Raw genomic sequence first — 21814 nt, 5'->3', positions numbered from 1 at the left:
AGAAAGGAGAGATACTACTACTATGAATATTTATATTCCGCTCTTCAACACAATTCTCAAAGTGGCTTACATAGAAAAAATAAATAAGATGGTCCCCTGTCCCCAAAGGGCTCACAATCTAAAAAGAAACATAAGGTAGACACCAGCAACAGCCACTGGAGGGATGCTGTGCTGGTGCTGGATAGGGCCAGTTGCTCTCCCCCTGCTAAATATAAAATAATCACCACTTTTAAAGATGTCTCTTTGCTCAGTTAGCAGGGGGAGAGCAACTGGCCCTCCAGAGGGAAAGAGAAAGAGGAGAGAAGGAAAGCAGGAAAAGAGAGAGGAAAGGAAAGAAGGAACGCACACCTTTATAACAATACATATGAGTAAGTCAAAGAAGTTGTCCCAAACTACTGCCCATTTATCTGGTTTATTTGCCTTGATAAGGGCCCATTTTTCATGTGTTGCTAACTCAAGCAGGTCGTGCACCCAGTCCTCAATCCTTGGGGGATGGGGTGTTTTCCACTGCCACAATAGTAATCAACTAGTAGATATCTCCATAGCCATTGTTTAGAACTTGGATTTAGTCCCCAGTCAGCTGGATGTACCCCAGTATTGCATTTAAGTCCTTCAGTTCAAGAGATGACGCCATCACTAAATTAATACTAGTATTAACCTCCCTCCAGAAGCTTTGCACAGTAGGACAATCCCAAAACATATGTATTAAGTCTTTGTGAGGGTTCCTGCATCTCTAGCAGTTACTATTTGAAGCCAGTTTTAAACACTCAAGATGAAAGGGGGTCCAGTAAGCCCTGAAAATAATATTCTATTGAATAAGTCACAGTTTATTATTCATTGAACTGCATCCAACATTACATAACATCTCATGCCATTGCACTGGTGTTTTGTTTATGTGAGAGTTCCAGATTCCATTTGTTCCTAAGTAAACCCAAGCCCATGTACAAATGCATATAGATATTTATTTAATTTTGGGGGAAAGGACATACTGATGGTGTGCACTAGATTATTTGTCAGAACTGCCAGGGCATCTGGTCCAAATTGAGCAGATATACTATACTATACTATACTATACTATACTATACTATACTATACTATACTATACTATACTATACTATCTTTCAATTGCATATATTGCCAAGCACTTGATGGGGGCACTTGGAACTCCTCTTTCAGGGTTATAAAGGATTTGTAGTTATTATTTCATTTATCAACTGTTATAGCCAATTATTTCCTTTTGCTGCCCATTGTTTCTATAAAATTGGCTGTTTTCCAATTAATATGTGTGGGCTTCCCCATAATGTCATGTCCATATGGGCATAGGGATCAAAGTTCAGTTGTCTTGCTAGCTCCTTCCAGGCATGTCGGGCTGCTTGTATTATACGAGGATGGTAGTGAGGGTGTTTAAGATACTTGGAGCCCAGTGCTTCCCAACTCCAACCTGTTCTAGAACCCCAACCTGTTCTAGATGGGGTCACACTTCCCCAAAAGGAACAGGTCCACAGTCTGGGAGTACTTAACCTCTTCCTGGTTTCTCAGGTTGAGGCGGTGGCCAGGGGTGCTTTCTATCAGCTTTGGCTGATATATCAGCTGTGTCCATTTCTCGAGATCAATGACCTCAAAACAGTGGTACATCTGTTGGTAACCTCCAGACTGGACTTCTGTAATGCGCTCTACATGGGGCTGCCTTTGTACGCAGTCCGGAAACTTCAGTTGGTTCAGAATGCAGCAGCCAGGTTGGTCTCCGGGTCATCTCGGAGAGACCATATTACTCCCTTGCTGAGGGAGCTACACTGGCTGCCAATTGATTTTCGGGCAGAATACAAAGTGCTAGTTATAACTTACAAAGCCCTAAACGGCTTAATTCCTGGGTATTTAAGAGAACATCTTCTTTGTTATATGCCCCACCGCCTATTGAGGTCACTTGAGGAGGTCCGTCTCCAGTTATTGCCAGCTCGTCTGGTGGCCACACGGAAATGGGCCTTCTCGATTGCTGCCCCGAGATTGTGGAATGCACTCCCTGCTGAGATGTGATCCTCCCTGACTATTCCCTGACTATTTTTAAAAAACATCTGAAGACCCATCTCTTCACCCAAGCTTTTTCAGCTTTTTAAATTCGTAGTTTTAATTTTATATTGTTTTAATTTTATACTGTTTTTAAATTGTTAAAAGGTTTTAACCTTTTATATTTGTTTTAATTGTTTTTATGTTATTGTTAACTGCCCAGAGACAAAAGTTTGGGCAGTATACAAGTTAAATAAACAAACAAACAAATAATAAAAGTTTTCTGTTCTGACAGCACCACATGTGCTCATTCTGGACTTTCCCCTTCCACGCTGGCACTCCAGTGTTTGGTTTGTGCAATTAAAAATGTGTTATGATACAATATAAGATTTACCAGATTCAGAGGCGTATCTAGGGAAAACAGCGCCTAGGGTAAGCACTGAAATTGCGCCCCTGTCCGAACATCTGACACCCATCTTTCAGATAACTTTACCATAACATCAGCTCAAAAATACAAGTCAAGCTCGTATTTCGCTTTCCTTTCACTGACTCTACATCTGGACTAAATCTGATGCAAATCGAGGTCCACAAGTTAGATCTCTCGCACCTCAAATATTCATGTGTCCGTCATCTTGAATTGGGGTGGATGTCATCATTACAAACTAAATCATTGAGTTATGCCTGTCGAGTGATCTCATAAGCCTACTGGAAAGTTGGCTAAAAAACAATAAAGTTAAAAATAGCAGTAGCTTAAGCACCCTATTTAAAAAGCAGTTATTTAAATTGCTGGAACAAAACAGTTTTCACTGTCCATGAAAGGAGAGCAGTAATGGTGCCGGGGGGGGGTGTTTCACACAGCAGACTTTACTACAAGTTTGAAGTTGCCCAAAAAACCCAACACAAAAAGTGGATTTTTTTTAACCCTGGATATATATTGGGCTACACTCTAACACACAATGAAAAACCTGAATCGTTTGTGGAACGCTCCCTGAGAGCTTGCAGGGACTTCGAGGTAAATCTAGCTGTGAACGCACCCCCTCCATTCTGGAGGAGATGCGAGCTAGAGGCCCTGTGTGAAAAACATGCTGGTGTTCTCAGGTTCATATGGGAAGAGTTCATTCTGGAGAGGAGAGCTGGACTTGTGGTAGGAAGCACGGTAGTTGTAGTGAGCACTACTTGTGGTAGTGACCCTTTGTTAAGCAAGGTCCATCTTGGTTTGAATTTGGATAGGCAACTACTACTACTACTACTATTTATATACCGCTTTTCAACAAAAGTTCCCAAAGTGATTTACATAGAGATATAATACAATCAAAGGAAGAGAGAGAGGTGGCATTAACAGTGCACAGCCCGGGAGGCAATAAAGACAAGTAAGTGTGTTGTGGTTTTGCACTCACTAATTATGATGGCCTGACCCAAGGCCTCTACTCAGTTACTAGCTATGGATACTAACATTTATTATATTGTTCATCTGAAGTACACAAAGTGCTCCCGGTCCATAGGAACATAGGAAACTGCCATATACTGAGTCAGACCATTGGTCTATCTAGCTCAGTATTGTCTTCACAGACTGGCAGCGGCTTCTCCATGGCTGCAGGCAGCCCTATCTCTCTCAGCCCTATCTTGGAGAAGCCAGGGAGGGAACTTGAAACCTTCTGCTCTTCTCAGAGCAGCTTCATCCCCTGAGGGGAATATCTTGCAGTGCTCACATATCAAGTTTCCCATTCATATGCAACCAGGGCAGACCCTGCTTAGCTATGAAGACAAGTTATGCTTGCTACCACAAGACCAGCTCTCCTCTCCTAAGACCAGCTCTCCTCTCCTCTTCATGATCTAAGTAAAATATCGTGGAGTAGCAGACTTGATACATGTTTGCAAGGCTCCCTTTATTTTAAAGAACAAAACAACAAAACAGTAACTTTTCCTTCCTCCCCACACATACACACTCTCACTCACTTTGCCAGGCCAATAGCAAGCATGTGTAAACAACAATTATCTCTGGCAGGGAAAAAGGCAAGACCTGCTTAAAGAAGCAAAGAGGTTTCCCATGGCTACAATTCAAGCTTAAAGATGCTTTCAGGCAGCAAGCCTGCCTGAAATGACTGCTCTTCAGAGCTTGAGGCCATGCCCCTTTGGCATCACATGCAAAGGGTGTGTGGCCTCAAGCGCCAAAGAGCCTGAGCAAGCTCTTCAGCGTCATTTCAGGCAGGGCTTCCTGCCTGAAAGCATCTATTCTTCCTTTCTCTCCCTCTCTGGAGAGAGAGAAAGGGGAATAGACACTTTCAGGCAGCAAACTCTGCCTGAAATATGTGGCAAGTGCTCACTGGGGGTGGGGACACCTCTCCGGATGGCAGTTGAGGTGGGGCGGGGCATAGCAGGCACTTTGCGCCCCCCTGCAATGGCGCCCAGGGCACGTGCCCTGCCTGCCCTACCCTCGTTACACCCCTGGCCAGATTGAATCCCCCTGTTTTTCTTGCAACTGGTGTAAGCAATCCATGGCCTGCCATTTCCCTAGAGAAATTTCCTCATGGCTCTGTCGATTTCCCTGCTAACCTGGCAAAGAGGCACCTTTTAACGTGGTGATTCTCTTTATTTAGCAGGTGGCGAGTAACTAGCCCTATCCACCCCCAGCACAGTACCTCCAGTAACTGTTGCTGGTGTCTATCTTATGTATCTTTTAAAATTGTGAGCCATTTGGGGACAGGGAGCCATCTTATTTACAGTGGGTATAGGAAAGAATCACCCCCTTTGATAGACCTTAAATTCTGGTTCCCTTACATCCTGAAATGAAAACACAAAGAAAATTCCCTTCACCAGCTGTACTTATCCAATGCAACCTATAACATCCAAATGAAAAACATCACAATTACAATCCAGAAAAAGTGTCAGAAATAAAAAACAAGAATTACTGAGATTGAAAAAGGATCACCCCCCCAATGTCAATATTTTGTTGAACCACCTTTTGCTTTAATAACAGCCTTGAGTCTGTTGGGATACTTCTCTATCAACCTTGCACATCTAGACGGAGCAATATTTGCCCACTCCTCCATACAGAACTGTTCAAGTTCGGTCACATTGGATGGTAGGTGTTGGTGGACTGCTATCCTCCCTGGATCCGGTCGGCCCTCCAAACTGGATGGAAGAGCAAGGAGGAAACTGGTAAGAGAGGTTACCAAGAGGCCAATGGCCACTCTGAAGGAGTTAAAGGACTTCATGGCAAAGAGTGGTTGTTCTGTGCATGTGACAATAATTTCATGAGCGCTCCACAGATGTGGCTTGTTCGGGAGGGTCTCAAGGAGAAAGCCACTTCTCAAGAAAGGCCACATTAAAGCTCGTTTGAGCTTTGCCAGAAGGCACCTTGAAGATTCTGATGCCAAATGGAAAAAGGTCTTATGGTCAGATGAGACTAAGATTGAACTATTTGGCCTCAACACCAAACAGTACACCTGGCGTAAATCCAACACACCATACCTACACAACACACCATACCTACAGTGAAGCATGGAGGTGGCAGCATCCTGTTGTGGGGGTGTTTCTCTGCCTCAGGGACTGGGGCTCTCGTTAGGGTAGAAGGAAAAATGGATGGGGCAAAATACCGTCAGATTCTGGAAGAAAACCTGCTACCCTCTGCCAGACAGTTGAGGATGGGCAGAAGATTCACCTTTCAACATGACAACGATCCGAAGCACACAGCAAAATTGACCACACAGTGGCTGAAGGAGAAAAAAGTGAAAGTCCTCATGTGGCCCAGACAGAGCCTAGACCTAAATCCCATAGAAAATCTGTGGAGAGATTTGAAGATAGCAGTCCACAAACACCTACCATCCAATGTGACCGAACTTGAACAGTTCTGTATGGAGGAGTGGGCAAATATTGCTCCGTCTAGATGTGCAAGGTTGATAGAGAAGTATCCCAACAGACTCAAGGCTGTTATTAAAGCAAAAGGTGGTTCAACAAAATATTGACATTGGGGGGGTGATCCTTTTTCAATCTCAGTAATTCTTGTTTTTTATTTCTGACACTTTTTCTGGATTGTAATTGTGATGTTTTTCAGTTGGATGTTATAGGTTGCATTGGATAAGTACAGCTGGTGAAGGGAATTTTCTTTGTGTTTTCATTTCAGGATGTAAGGGAACCAGAATTTAAGGTCTATCAAAGGGGGTGATTCTTTCCTATACCCACTGTATTTATTATTTCTCTGTGTAAACCACCCTGAGCCATGGAAGGGTGGTATAGAAATCAAACAAACAAACAAATTCTCGCCATAGGCATTTATAAAGTGTATGTACCCAGGCTAGGAAGTTAGTTGGAAACGTGAATGTCTCAAGAGTTGCCAAGAGAAAGTCCCTTTGTACTCTGTGAAAGGCCTTCCCTGCATCAAGGGACAGTAGAAGGGTCTGTGAGGTCCTCTGGGATGTAATGTTCATAATATTGTGCAACAAGCATATATGGACCACCCCCTGCCACCTAGAGATGAAGCCAACCTGTCCTGGGTGTACAACAGTATGCACACAGCTACTGAGACAGGTTGCCAGTATCATGGCAAAATTTTTGACATCAACATTTAATAACCAAATTGGCCTATATGTTTCACATTGATAAGGGTCCCTTTGTGGTTTTGGTATGAGACATTTTTGCTTCATACATAGTAAGTGGCAATTCATGTGTATTCGTAGCCTCCGCAGCCACCTCTGCCAATAGAGGGGCTAGTTTATCAGATGATGTTTTGTACCAATCAGATGAGTAACCATCCTTGTCTGGGGCCTTTTCTGATATAATAGTTTTTAATTGCTTCTTGTATTTCAGCTTACGATATTGGTGCAGCAAGAATTGCAGATTGGGATTCGGTAAGGGTCGGCATCTGGATTTTAGCCAAGAACTGCTGAATATCTTCCCTGTCATGAGAGGGGACATGATTGGAAAGTGCTGAATAAAACCTTTCAAATGCCAAATTAATTGCCTTTTTGTTTGTATGTAGTTGTCCATTACTGTCTCTGATGCCTGTTATATTAGCATGGTTTTGTAGTTGTTTGATGCTATAGGCCAAAAGCTTGCTTGTTTTTTCTCCCAGTTCCCAGTATGTCTGCCTAGAGCAAGCTAGGAGGAAGTCAGGCTGGTTGGCATGCACCAGATTTACTTCATATTGTAACTTCAGAAGGTTAGAGTAGGTACGTGGGGACAGGCTGGCATTGTATTCCAGCCAAACTGCTTTAAATTTTGCTTCAGATTCTTTGATGCACTTGAGGTGTTCTTTTATTTATTTATTTATTTATTTATTATTTATATATTTATCATATTTTTATACTGCCTGATATATACATCTCTAGGCGGTGTACAAAATTTAAGACATTTAAAAAACTAGATTAAAATACATGAAACACAATAAAAACAGCAGTATAAAACAAATTAAAATTGTTACAATTAATTCTAATTAAAAGCTTGCGAGAGCAGTAGAGTCTTGAGGGTCTTCGTGAAAAGAAACAGAGAAGGAGATGCTCTTATTTCAGCAGGGAGCATATTCCAAAGTCCTGGGGCAGCCACAGAAAAAGCCCAGTCTTGAGTTGCCACTGGACGAGCTGGTAGCAACCGTAACCTGACCCCTCCAGAAGCTTGTAACAGGTCACAGAGTTCATGACAAAGGAGGCGCTCTCTTAAATAGCCTGGACCCAAGCTATTAAGGGCTTTATAGGTGATAATCAGCACTTTGTATTTGGGCAAAGGCAATGATCCTGCCCCATTAATTTGCCGTGAGAGTGCCCCAAAGGAGCGCATGACTAATTCCAGGAGTCTATTTCAAGAACTCAAGCTCCTGTATTTCAGACCTATGGTCTGACTCAGTATATGGCAGCTTCCTATGTTCCTTTGTTCTTATTGTAATAAATTTAGGGTCTTTTAGCTTTATTCAGTCTCCATTGTTTCTCCTTATGATCTCCAATATCTGTCAATTGCATTTTTAATATGACTGGGGCATGATCTGAGATAATAAGTGGGCCAGTTTCACAGGCAATTGTACGTTTCCCCAGAATTGGGGACAAGAGCCAGAAATCAATACTTGAACTTGTTTTATGAGTTTTGGATAGGAAGGTATAATCCCTGTCTTTGGGATGTAATAGTCTCCATACATCACAGAAGTCCAGGTCCTCCATAAATAGCCATAAAGAAGCCCAAAAGGTTTTGCTGAAAAAGCCAGGCCTTTGCTCTCCCCTGGAAAGTGAGTAGTGAAGAGGTCAAATGGGCTCCCCAAGGGAGGACATTCAAAAACTTCAGCACCATATTTGAGAAGACTGTGTCTCAGGTGCCCATCAGCCATATTTCTGATAGTGGACAGACACAGAGCAGTGCCTCTGATTTGAATGGCTGAAGATTGGACCCTAAACCTTTCCACTTTAGTCTGATATCAGTTCTTTGCAATTGTCAGCCATGTCTCCATTGAGGTTAAACATTACCTGCCCCTCTTTTAAAGCTCAGAACTAACATTCATTTTTGCTTGCAGGTATGTGGGCATTCATAAGAATGCAGAGATGGGATACGAATTCTCAGCCATAATACCTAGCTTTTTGAATGTTGAATGCTTTTTGAATTTTTTGAATGTTGAATGTTCAGAGTGCTTCACATGTATTATTCTGATCTCATCCTTACAACAAACCTGTAAGCTAGGCTTTATTATCCCTGTAATGCAGCTGAGGTTCAGAGGGAGTGGCTTTCCTAAAGCCACCTAATGAGTTCATGGCAGAGGTGAGTGTCAGGTTAAAGACTTCCTGGTTCTTAGCTCAGTCTCTTCGCCATACTAGCTTTCTAAATAAATAGCAAATGTGCACAATACATTTCAGTTCAATGCAATGTAGGTGGAAAGAAATTGCATGCATATTTGCACTAATTTATTTTAGAATAATTATGATGCATGGGGAAAGTATATCTTATTTAGTGGGAGATTTTCTGAGCACTTTTCAAGTTCATTGAACTTGTGGGTTTCCAGTTGTCCCCTTCTTTATTGGTGGTTGATCCTGTAGCCGTCCCCTGCCCCCATCACAAACACACACAACACCTTCATCAGTCAGGTTCTAGGCTACTAGAAAAAGCTATTTTATCTAAAAGAACATGTGCATGCCGCAGGCTAGAAATACTAGTGGAGGGATAGTGTCAAACCTCATCAGTCTTTATTGCAGAGGCTGAAGCATCTACTTCATGAAGAACCATCCCAATGGCTTGCTGCTATGAGATCTTCAGAAGGAAAAGAATGTTGCAGATCTCCGAACAAACCTCCTCACTGTTTAGACAACCAAAAATGAAATCTGTTACTGTCACAGACGGTGTTATGCCTCTGAGAGACTGACACTGCAGGGAGCTTCTATGCAGCACTCACAGTAACCTGAAAATTAGTCTACATGCAAGAGCGTAAGATTCAGGGGCATGGTAAAGCTAAAGGTTTATTCAGCCACAACTCCATTTTCTCTTCTTCTTTCCCTCGCTTTTCTTTTCTCTCTCCACACACACACACACACCCTTACAGGATCTGCACTGGGAGAAACTTCTCAACAACACAACATAAAAGATTACTAGACAGAATACAACAATCCTCTTCTTTGGGAAATCCCAGTGAGTGGTCTTTCATGCAAGTTTAAGAGTTGCCTCGATTAAGAGTTTCAAATTTATATATCGAGAGATTTAGAATGGAGAATGAGTTTTGAACATAATATGGGGAAAATATGGGAATCAGACATTAGTTGCCTTTTCCTTGCATCCAAAGAAAGGGCTGATTTCCCAGCTTGCTTTTTAAAGAGTCATGTGTGAACAGACACCTCTGAAGATGAGTGCTGGGAGAGATCAGGAGATTTGGTGCAGGGTGCTATCAGTATGCTGGTGACACCCAAATCTATTTCTCCATGTCGGCATCATCAGGAGAGGGCATAAACTCCCTAAATGCCTGCCTGGAGGCGGTGGTGGGCTGGATGAGGGATAACAAACTGGGACTGAATCCAGATAAGACGGAGGTACTCATTATGCGGGGTTGACTCTCGGGAGACATTTTTGATCTGCTTGTTCTGGATGGGGTCAAACTTCCCCGGAAGGAACAGGTACGCAGTCTAGGGGTGCTTCTGGATCCAAGCCTCTCCAGGGTGTCCCAGGTTTAGGCAGTGGCCAAAAGTGACTTCTATCAGCTACAGCTGATACGCCAGCTATGTCCGTTTCTTGAGATAAACGACCTCAGAACAGTGATACATCTGCAGGTAACCTCCGGACTGGATTGCTGCAATGCGCTCTATTTGGGTCTGTCTTTGTATGTAGTCCAGAAACTAAAGTTGGTCTAGAATGTGGCAGCCAGGTTGGTCTCTGGGTCATTTTGGGGAGACCATATTAGTCCTGTATTGCAGGAGCTACACTGGCTGCTGATATGTTTCTGGGCAAAATACAAAGTGTTGGTTATCCTCTCTAATAAAAGCCTTTGTGTCCGTCCATGGACGGACACCAAGGCATGTGTTTGTGCCTCCCTGGGCTGTTCTGGGCATGCGCGAAGCGCATGCCCAGAACAGAGCAAGGGAGACACGACTGCCAGCACCCGGCGGCCATCTTGAGGACGTGGCATGGCCGAGGCCTGGCGGCACTGCCAAAGCCGGGCGGGGGGAAGAGGCGGCGGGGGAAGCTGGCCGAGGTGGTGGCAGAGCCACCGCCGAGGCCTGGCGCCACCGCTGGAGCTGGGCGGGAGGGAGAAAAAAATGCTGCCGCGGCCGATGCCGCCAACCTACCACCCTCCCTCCCAACTGCCGAGTCCACCTTACCCTGGCCCGTGTCAGTCGGGCGAAGATAGTCCTTAATTTCAGAGGCAGAGAGGAGCTTGCAAGCAGAGCTCCTCTCTCTGCAAAGCCTCTTCCCGAAATGGCGTATTGGGCACAAATGACGCCTACTGCGTCCTTTACGTCCATACTGCCAGTTCCGGCAGAGCCTTTGCACAGAGAGGAGCTCTATTTGCAAGCTCCTCTCTGCCTCTGAAATTAAGGACTATCTTTGCCCAACTGACATGGGCCGGGGTAAGGTGGACTAGGCAGTTGGGAGGGAGGGTGGTAGGTTGGTGGCGTCAGCTGCGGCAGCATTTTTAAAAACGATTTCTATGGCCTCCGCTCCGCCCCCGGTCCCGGCCTCAGAAAGGTTAAAAAACAAACAAACACTTAAAGGCGTGAGAGAAAGCTAGCGCCCATTATCATAACGGGCTTAAAAATACTAGTAATCTATAAAGCCCCAAATGGCTTGGGCCCTGGGTATTTAAGGGATTGTCTTCTTCATCATGAACTCCACTGCCCATTGAAATAATCAGGAGAGGTCCATCTGCAGTTGCCACCAGCTTGTCTGGTGGCTACTTGGAGATGGGCCTTCTCTGCTGCTGCCCTGAGGCTTTGGAATGTGTTCCCTATTGAAATAAGACCCTCCGCATCTCTGACAGTTTTTGAGATGTCTTTAAAGACACATCTGTTCACCTAGGCTTTTAATTAAATTGTGAGGCGGGTCTCACGATCAGTGAGACCCACCTCGAGAGGTTTAGTGGGGAGAGCGGGTTTAGCACGCTCTCCCCGCACATGAGCAGGCTGCAGCCTTGGGCAGCTGGACTGGCCACCCACACCACTGCTGGGTCTGTCACAGAGCCAGCAGGGACTGCAGGAATCGGGGGCCACATGACAACCGGAAGTTCCAGGATGCCCTGTGTGAGTGCGCAGGGCATGCTGGAGAGACCCCCCAAGCCTGGGAGGCTGCTTTTAGCCTCTCGGCGGGGGTCTCCTTGTGTGTTGCCGCAGTGCGGCAACACACGCTCATAGAGCGCAGGTTAGCGGAGAGCTCGCTCCACTAACCTGGGCTTAGGGGAGGGCTCTACAAGTGAGTTACCTGCTGGAGAGCAATCGGGCTCGCGTGGGAGCCCGGTGGTTCTCACAGTCTCCAGAAAGCGGGCTAGGCTCCCTTAACCTGCTTTTTGGCGATTGTGAGAATTGCCTCATTGTTGTAATGGTTTTAATGCTGTTTTGATATATTATTTTAAATGGATGAATGAATGAATGAATGAATGATTGCATAGGAACTAAGAAGGGTTACATATGTGTCTGCCTGTCTTCGAAGAAGTGTGCTCAACCATTCTAAGGACGTTGGCTAGCAGAATGCAAGTGTTGTAATAGCAGTAGTCTAAGGGTTTTATGCTACCTGGGCGGTTAGATCCTAAAATTTCTTGAAGGTTGGTCCCAGATCATGGAGTGGTGAGACTGCTCTCCTTCCTCATGGCCTGTGACCTCCGGTGTAGAATCCTAGAATGTTAGCATTGGAAGGGATCTTGAAGGTCTTCCAGTTCAACCCCCTGCTCAGTTTTGGAAAATGTTTTAGCATCACTGACAGATGGCTATCCATCCTCTGTTTTAAAACCACTAGAGAAGGAGAGCCCACCACTGCATGAGTCAGACTGTTCTGCTGCCAAACAGCTCTTGTATTTAGCCATTTAGCTTTTAGGAAGGTTCTCCTAAAATTTAGCCTGAATCTGTGTCCTTGTAATTTCAATACATTGGTTGTTGCTAGTGTGCCAGATGCAAGGAGTACTGGGAATTGTAATCTTTCCAGCACTTCTGATCCATTGAGGAAACACTGGAAAGGCTACAGTTTCCAGCACTCTTTGCATCTGGCATGCTGTGATAACTGTGTACTAACTAAGCATCAGGGAGATAAGAGAAAAGGTGAGACAAATGTCTCCCCATTCTCCAGTTGTTGCAGCTGCCACAATGCAGGTAAGTGTGGGGGCAGCAGGGGGTGTGGAAGGGAGGGAGGCAGAGGAGGAGTGATAAAAATTAAGAGGGGCTTTGTTTCAGTGGTGGGTGGGGCAAGATTGGATTGGACCCTGCCATGCTCCCAGTGATATCAAACAGATTTTGAACTGGGGGGAAAGCCAACAAAGTATTTTCTGAGTTTGGCAGGGAGGGAGTAATTGGATCTTTCCTGTTTCATTTCAGAGCCTGACATGGTGCAATTCACTTACCACTGATACAACAATGTCATCATACTGGACTACAGTGAAACCTAAAGATCCAGTCTATACATTTTTAAATAGCAAAAGAGAGGGGAAAGAGCAGATAAAAAAAATAATCACCCTGAGGATGATTATGTCAGAAATAATGTAAGTATGTCAGAAATAAACACACGTTACCCTTTTAAAATTACTTTTGTGTGAATTTTAGGACCCAAGTATGCCCACCCAAGGTTCAATTTAAATATTTTTGGGGATTCTTTTTTCATGTATGGAAATTGCCTTTACATACAAATATTATACAGAAGCATTATTTCTATCTGATAACCAGTCTATGCTGCGGACAAAAACAACAAAGGAAGACCATTATGTTCATGACTTGCTTGTGAGTGCTCAGAGGCTCCTGGAAGGCCATTGGAAACAGAATGCTGGAAGACCTTGAAAGACCTTTGGCTTGATCCAGCAAGGCAAATGCTTATAATCCACATAGCAAGCACTGTCTCAACAAACCTGAATGCTGGGGTGTGTCTCTGTAATTGCACCTTCCCACTAGGGCGTGTCTCTGTAATCACATCTTCCACTTACAGCATTCTAATGGCAAAAAGAAACTATTGTCAGTTGAATGCTGGGAAAATGTGATTTCCCTGCTAACTGGGCAAAGAGGCACCTTTTACCGTGGTGATTCTCTTTATTTAGCAGGGGGAGAGTAACTGGCCCTATCCACCCCCAGCACAGTACCTCCAGTGACTGTTGCTGGTGTGTGTCTTATGTTTCTTTTTAGAATGTGAGCCCTTTGGGGACAGGGAGCCATCTTATTTGTTTTATTTATCTTTGTAAACCGCCCTGAGCCATTTTTGGAAGGGCGGTATAGAAATCGAATCATTATTATTATTATTATTATTAACAACCAATTTCCTAGAAGCAAAGAGAAAGGTATTTGGACTTCCTGCCACAACTCATAAGTGACTGCATTTTTATAAAGTCCCTTTCATCTGGGAAAAGCCCAATGGGAACCATCCACTTTTCATGGAACCAGGTAAAGGCTGCCTATGAGAGATATTGCTGCTGGAGGAGATGGGAGAAGAGGAAAGTATGGGATAACAAGACAAGGAAACATGCAAATGAGTAGTTTTACAGTTAGGGGAGAGCAGGGAAGCTGTGAGGTGTTGCAAGAATGGATGTACAGCTTTGAACATCAGTCTGTTTGATTCATCAGGGAAGAAAGAGATGGAGGAGTGAGCAATTGCCTTACATCCATGGAGGTGTCGGCTAGCTGCTTGCATCAGAAATATTGCCACCTCACCTCTAATGAACTAGCACTTTAATGAACACAGCTCCCTTTGCAATACTGTTGCTTCATGTCTTGAATAAGGCTTGTTAGGAAATCTTCCAATGAAGAGATTTCATACCATAATAAGCTTTAAAAAAAAATCACATTTAGCTGATTATCAGGCTGATCTATTTTTATTTATTTCTACTCGGTTGTGGATTTATCTTTTTATTATTTCGTGAAAGCAGTCTGTCATATTATGCTGATGCATACAGGACTTCTTAAACCTCTTTTCTCATAGGCTGCTCTTTGAGTCAAAAGCACTTGGCGCCTGAACACACATGGTGATTTTACTGTAATACTCAGGGAAAGCTGCCAGCTCTCCCCAGATTGTGCTAGATGTAAGCCATAGTTATCTCTTGATAGATTCTCATTCACCCTCAGTGAATTGCCTCTAACCACTGCTTCAGGGTAGGCTTGCAGCTGTCTAGAGATAAACAAGGCAGGGCACATATCTCTTGGTAAAGCAATTATGGGATAGAATATAATGTGTGCATGAACCCCTGCGTGTCACAGGAGCTGTTGTGTGAGATCACACAAAAGCTTACTAGCAATTAGGGCTTGTTTATACATACATGCCATGTTTTGGAGATGCACCACTTTGTAAGTTTCTGTGGCTATGTTCAGCAAACTCAGTTGATAGTGTGGAACATACAAAGCGATGTCTCACAACCCAGAAAGGCAGATTCTATAAGTACTCAGAGCAGTTTGTGTATCCCAGGTAAGTGCTTCAGCAAATGATCGCCTGAAACCCTCAACAGTAAAGCAGGGCTTTTAAAATATGGGAGTGCCAATCTCATTGCCCTATAGGCAGGACTGGCCCCAGGGTTTTTGGCTCTCTAGACGAAGTTTGACTTTGACACTCCCTCCCCAGCTCACACAGATGAGTAGCAAATGCACTCAAATCCCTGCACTGATTTGGGAATACAATGGGAAAGGGAAAAGTGTTGAGGAGCTTGGTGCCAACCCAACACCTACCCTTCCTGTATTGCCACTGCCTCCCTCCTCTCAGCAGTGCAAGCTCTGAGATCCTCAGGGTCAATCACTGTGAGGAGCTTCCCTGCACGGCCAACCAAGTCCAGCTGTAGCCAAGCCAACAGTTGTGTGCACCACTTCATGTTTGGGGTCTGGGCACTTGAGAAACCAGGATGGAAGTTCCCATCTGAGCAGCTGCATCAGTATTAGAGTGAAGCTAGGCAGGGAGGGCATGGGGACAGAGCATGTTGAGGGGGGAGGAGAAGGAGGAAGAGGAGTAAAGCAAACCAGAAATCAATTAGGAGGAAGGCCCTGCTCACTTGACTTCCACCCAGGGAGCTGTGACACCCCGCCCAGCCTATGGGATGTCTTGATGTTGTACGGCCCATGAAACTCTATTGCAAAAAAAGCAGTTTCCAGACACATTCGTATATAGGCAAGGCCAAGCTCTTATTGCTTGCCTAAATATAGCCCTGCTATAGTTTGCAGCTATCACTGATCCTCCTGCTTGTTGTTCACAAATGCCCCAAGAAGCTGGGTCATCTTTGCTCCTGACTTCCTCCTTCTTCCAGGACATCTCCAGTGGTTGGGGTTTGCATGGAACCAGTTTGGCCAATTTGGTTCAAATTCGAACCGACCTGGCCTGGTTCAGTTTGGGATCTTGCTGAACCAGGCCAAACTGGTCCATGGGCCAGTTTGCAGGATATACTTGTAAAGGTTTACAAGTAAAGGGGCATTCCTGATACTAAGGTGTGGGAGGAGGCAAGAGAAAGGGTACTTAGTACCTTCTCTTTGCCGGCAGTGGTGGAAACATCAGTGGGGGCAGCAGCAATGGCTCCTCCAACCCCCAACTGGCCTCCTAAAGAACAGCGTGGGCTGTTCTGCTGCCATCCCCACTGCCTGCAAAGAGAAGGTACTAAGTACCCTCCCCCCCAGCCTGACATAGTATAGGGAATGCCTGTTTACCTGTAAAGGGGAAATCCTCACCAGGTTCCCTTTTACAAGTATATCTCCAAACCAGTTCGGACTGGTTCGAACTCTGACCGGCCGAACTGATTTGCACATCCCTACCAGTGTTCTGGGGAGACTGTTAACAGGCCCCAAGTCTTTGCTCCCTACTGTTCTTGTCACTGCAATGGCTGAGTGGTCCTTCTGCCCCATCCCCAGAGGTGTCAAACTTGCATCACAGCATCAGCTTCCTTTGCCAACTTCTCTTCTGGCTGCTGCCTTGGTCCTCTTAAATCCCATGGCCCTTTGCCTTGTTTCCCACCACTTTGTTCTACTCTTACCTTCCCTGCTACAACTCTTAGGATCAGGCACTATCCCCTGGCAGGGTGCTTTGGGCTTCTTGTCCACTGGGTCCAGTCTGCTGGGTTCCTCATCTTGCTGCTGCTGGCCCAGCAACAACTGCCTGACAACTCCCTCTCCTTGACATCTGAGGTCCCCAGAGAAGGCACAGGCCAGGCCATGGCTTGCTGGTTTTACTCCTGACTTGCTACAGTAATGTTATTATTATTTGAGCCATGCTATATTGGGCATCTCATATGTATGAAATTATTTTAAACACAAGTATTTATAATAACTGCCGATGGAAGACACAAATGTTGTTCACATGGGGAAGGCTGGGGGAAGGCAGGAGTCTACCTACCTTCCCCTACATGATTGTTGCCTCTTCGGGATGCTGCCACTCATGAGCCTACACAACCAATTTGGCAGTGGTTGCCCAATGTGAGATCAGGAGGAGGAAATCCTCCTGCATCCCACAATGCACCATGTGGGCAGCGGAGAGGCAGCCTGAGACATGCAGCAGGGCTCCTCTCACTGGCTGAGCTGCAGCCAGGGCTCTATGACCACTGCTCCCAGCGACCGTTTTCAGTGCTGCACAAACCAAAAAGTGAGGAAGGACAGACTCCTTTTCTGTTCTACCTTACGTTTTGCCCAAGTAGCAGATCTGGGCTACCTGGGCTGCTGGGTCAGGAGACCTCCCGGACTCCCAGACAACATGGACTACTTAGATAGGAGCGATTTTACCCAAGTAGCCCATGTTGTGCGAACAACATTACAATCTTAAAAGAGGCATTCCCCCGCCTCTCTCACACAGGAGGGAATGCCTTATCTGAGTTGATGCTTGCTACAGCACATGCAGGCATAAGAAAGAAAGAAAGAAAGAAAGAAAGAAAGAAAGAAAGAAAGAAAGAAAGAAAGAAAGAAAGAGTTTTCCTTCAGAAATATTGATTTTACTCCTATGCATTTATGCAAATTTATTATTTAATACATGAATCAACAACCATTTCTTAAATTGGGTGACAGCTGTAGTTCTTATTAGAAGGGTAAAGACAAGCCTGAAATAATTCATCATAGGAATTCATATATGCTATTGCTCATCCATTAATTCGCATGAAGCTACCCAAGGGTAGTCTTGCCATCTGAAGAGCTCCAAAATAAGAATACATTGTACGACCTTAATAAAATGACATATTACATGTGTCAGAACACTAACAGAACTCTATTAGCCCCAGGCCAAACAAAGGAACAAACTATGTTCCTTATTAATTTGAAAAGGACCACTACATTTTAATCCTAAATAAAGAGCAATTCCTTGATATAAAGAAGGGGTGGAAGCCTGCTAAAGAGTCAGTGTTGGCGGACTCTTTCAGAACAAAGTCACTCTTGATGCTAGAGCAGGGGTGGACAATTGTGGCTGGGGATGATGGGAGTTGTAATCCAACAACAGCGGGAGGGCCAAGTTTGCACACCTCTGTGCTGGAGTAAGTAATTCATAAGCTTGAATGCCTAAACAGTTCTCTCCCTTTTCCCTTATAATTTATTTGCCCTTTAAGTAATCCTTGCAGTTTTTAATAATATAATTGATTATGTCTGAACCCCTATGTGACAACACAATGCCGATAATTTGCTTCAGAGATGCAACTCAACTATTAGCGTTGCTCACTATTTTAAAGTTATATAATAACGAACCCGTGAGAGAATGCAGCATAACCTTTAACACTTCTCTTCTGATAGCTAATAAAATGAACGGGAGCAAACTAAGCAGACAGGAGAGACAGAAGTGTAATTAATAATGTGCTCATTTCAGTTTTGTAACAAGAGAAAGAAAAATGGGAAGAAGCTGTTTATTCCTTAAATTGGCCAAGTTTCAATTCATGGTTATTGCTTGCAATGTTGCTCTATGTGAATATTTCATTGTGACTGCATAATAAACAGCAATAAAAATAAAACTTAAAAAAGGGCTCCAGACAAGCAACAAGAGGGATATATTTCATGCGGTGGTGCACAGCTAAAAGAGACAAGAAGGCAACAGATGACAGATGAATGGGCCTATGATGGACTGTATATTTGTGGTGAAATGGAGCCACCTGTCTAACCATTATTCAGGCAGTTGGAAAGGCACCACACAGTTTGATTTCTAGATCAGTGGATGCTTGAGAGTGAGGTTGCTTTATAAGAGATAAATATTCAGTCAGGACCTGTCCTGACTGCCTTAGAACCCCTCTGGTCATGGCACTGAGCTACAAGGGGCAATCCCAGAGCAACAGCATTTGCCTGAGGCCGATTGAGGAGGATGAGGGCCGGCCGTAGGGTTTCTCATGCCCTAGGCAAAGTATGACTTTGGTGTCCCCACCCTGATCATTCTGTTACAATTATATTCTGTACAGTACAGAATGTCCTTTTAACTGAATGTGGCAGGAGGGGGGCAAAGTCACGCTTGGTAGCTGCTGCTGGCTGGGGTGGGGAAGTAGAGGATACCATGAAAATGTCCTGCCACTGCCCCACTCCATGCGCCCTGCACCTTCTGCTCAGTTGGCTGGTGCGAATGTGCAGTGGCCATTTAAAGGGTCTGTCTGAAAAAGTTTTTTTTACCGGGCTGGCCCCACAAATGGCAGTGCTGCATGGGCCTCAGCCAGCTGAGCAGTGGGAGCAGGGTGCATAGAGTGGGGTGGTGGCACAAGGTTGTGGCAGCAGCAGTCGGACATTTTACACAATTTCTTAAGGTATAAGCTGCTTCCTCATCACCCTCTCTGCCCCAGTTGCCACTGGATGCTGTGGTAGCTATTCATTTGGGAGGCAGGGGTGGTGGTCCCTGCACGATGCCTCCCAAGAGTTGGAGCCAAAGGTGACTGCCCAGGTCCCCCTAGTGCAGGGTTTCTCAATGTGTGGGTCCCCAGATGTAATTGGACTTCAACTCCCATAATTCCCAACCCATGGCCACTGGGGCTGGGGATTATGGGAGTTGAAGTCCAACAACATCTGGGGACCCACACGCTGAGAAACCCTGCCTAGTGCATGGTCAGCCTTGAGGCAATTGTCTAGGTAGGGGTGTGCACGAACCAAAAACTTTGGTTTGGTTCAAATTCAGATCTAATTCAAACTGAACCACCTGTTGCTCAACTAGTTCGGTTGAACAATCTGCATAGCCATATAATTTGCGTGGCCATGCAAATTGCCTCCATGCATCCGCGGTTGCTGGAATTGCACTGCTGGTGCACTGGGATTGTGTTAAAGAGGTATTGTCACACCCTTGGACTGTGCCTGGGGGGCAGGAGTGGCAGCACTGGCAGCTGTGCTGTGCTGGTAAGACCTTTAAGCTACTTCTCTCACTGCCCTGCTGGCCGCCCTCCCGATGCGGAACTGGTCTGCCTGAACTGGACTTGGTTTGATTTGGTTTGATCACGGAGCGAACTGATCCCAGTTCAACTTATGGTCAAGCTGCTGAACCAGCCAGATGGAGATGAACCGGTTCAGCATCGAACAGTTCATGCATACCCCTATGCCTATGTCTGCCTAGTGCATGGGTCAGTCTTGAGGCGATCGCCTAGGTCTACCTTGTGCATGGGTCAGACCTCTTTGGAGAGGAAGGCAAATTGTCAACTGAAGAACGTCGAGATAATGGTTCAGATATCTCAGGAAAGTAATTTGGAAGCTCTGCCACATTGGCCCATCAACCACCCAAGAGGATCCCCAGTTGAGGAACTGACAGGAACAACCTGAAGCCAGAGTCCATGTGTAGGGCACTGTTTCTGGTTATATCTACCAAGCTTATACTGTTCTGAGTACAGTGAAGTTGGGGGCTGAGCACATAGCCAATTCCATAAATCAAGTGCACACATCCATCCTCATGCTGCTTTCCTTATACACTGTAGCCTTGACTATACAAAAGAAAGGAAGAGGAGTGGCATGCAACACACACAGAGAGAAATGGAAATGCAGATGTGCATATATATTACTGATGTTTCCAACTTTTGGTATGGGGGGCAGCTTGGAAATACAGTGATGGTAGGAGTAAGCAGGGAGAGGGTTGCTCATTAGACCATCCTTACACCTTAAAGCCTTACCAGTAGCAAGTCCTCAGCAGAAAGATCCCTGGGAATTGCAGTTTTCCAGGGCCTCTGAGTTCTTAGTAAGGATTGCCTAGACCATGGGCTCCCAACCTAGGAACCCCAGGTGTTGTTGGATTGCAATTCCCATCATCCTCAATCACAGTGGCCTTTGGTCATTGTAGCTGGAGATGATGGGAGGTGTAGTTCAGCAACAACTGGGGACCTGAGGTTGGGATCTCTGGCCTAGATGTCCTTGGGGGAGGATCCTTAGACACTGGCTCATGTCATGTCTTTTGTTGTGACTTGTATCCTGCCTTCCCACCTTCAAAATCGTGGTGCAGAAGAAGGTGGCTTTTTAACACAACTAATAAAACTGAAAATGAATCAATAATATCAATGAAAAACAAGATCTATAAATTATCATAAGCAGCAGTTAAAAAAAATAATACCCTGAGTCTAAACAAAATCAAGCTACACAGTAGATAAAATAAAGACTTGCCAGAAAAGAAGAATCTTCAGGTGGCAGTAGAGCACTCATAGAATTGGGGCCAAATCAGCCTCCTGGGGCAGATCCACACTGTGGCTGCTACAACAGAAAAGTCTTTCTTTAGCATCCCCACCAACTGTACCTTGGGGAGCAAAGGGACATGCAAAAGTCATCACAAGATGCTTTTAGAGTGCAGTGCAGCTGGAATAGCAGGGGAATAACTTATCCTTTTAATTTCAATGGACTTCCTTGAGTTAATTTGGTGAGGAAGTCAGCTGTCAAGGGCAGCTCCATGGGGAGTAAAGGTAAAGTGTGCTGTCGAGTTGGTGTCAACTCCTGGTGACCACAGAGCCCTGTGGTTGTCTTTCGTAGAATACAGGAGGGGTTTACCATTGCCTCCTCCCACGCAGTATGAGATGATGCCTTTCAGCACCTTCCAATATAGCTGCTGCCCGATAGAGGTGTTTCCCATAGTCTGGGAAACATACCAGTGGAGAAATTTCGAACCGGCAGCCTCTGGCTTACATGACAGCAGTCCAGTCTAGACAGAATTACAGCATGCATGATGTGGCCAGGCCTGCCTTCTCCAGGAATGGGCACAGCTGGGGCACCAGCTAAAGTTGAGCTTTTTCCTTTCTGCTAATATTAAGCATGTACAGATCCCTCCAGAGGATTGCTAGTTTTACTGAAAC

The 21814-nt window shown here is 45.0% G+C and overlaps 1 long non-coding RNA gene across 1 annotated transcript; it reads left to right on the top strand.

Annotated features, from left to right (window-relative positions):
• The first annotated feature begins 258 nt into the window (after positions 1-258).
• On the top strand, positions 259-6954 carry LOC128326604 (uncharacterized). The gene is made up of 2 exons (XR_008308136.1): positions 259-368; positions 6811-6954. It is a non-coding gene; the product is annotated as an uncharacterized LOC128326604 (long non-coding RNA).
• The last annotated feature ends 14860 nt before the right edge of the window (positions 6955-21814 follow it).

This window comes from Hemicordylus capensis, chromosome 5 (assembly GCF_027244095.1).
Source record: "Hemicordylus capensis ecotype Gifberg chromosome 5, rHemCap1.1.pri, whole genome shotgun sequence".
NCBI classification, from domain to species: Eukaryota; Metazoa; Chordata; class Lepidosauria; order Squamata; family Cordylidae; genus Hemicordylus; species Hemicordylus capensis.
Note: the sequence above shows the minus strand (reverse complement) of the source record. Positions and strands in the feature narration are given on the sequence as shown.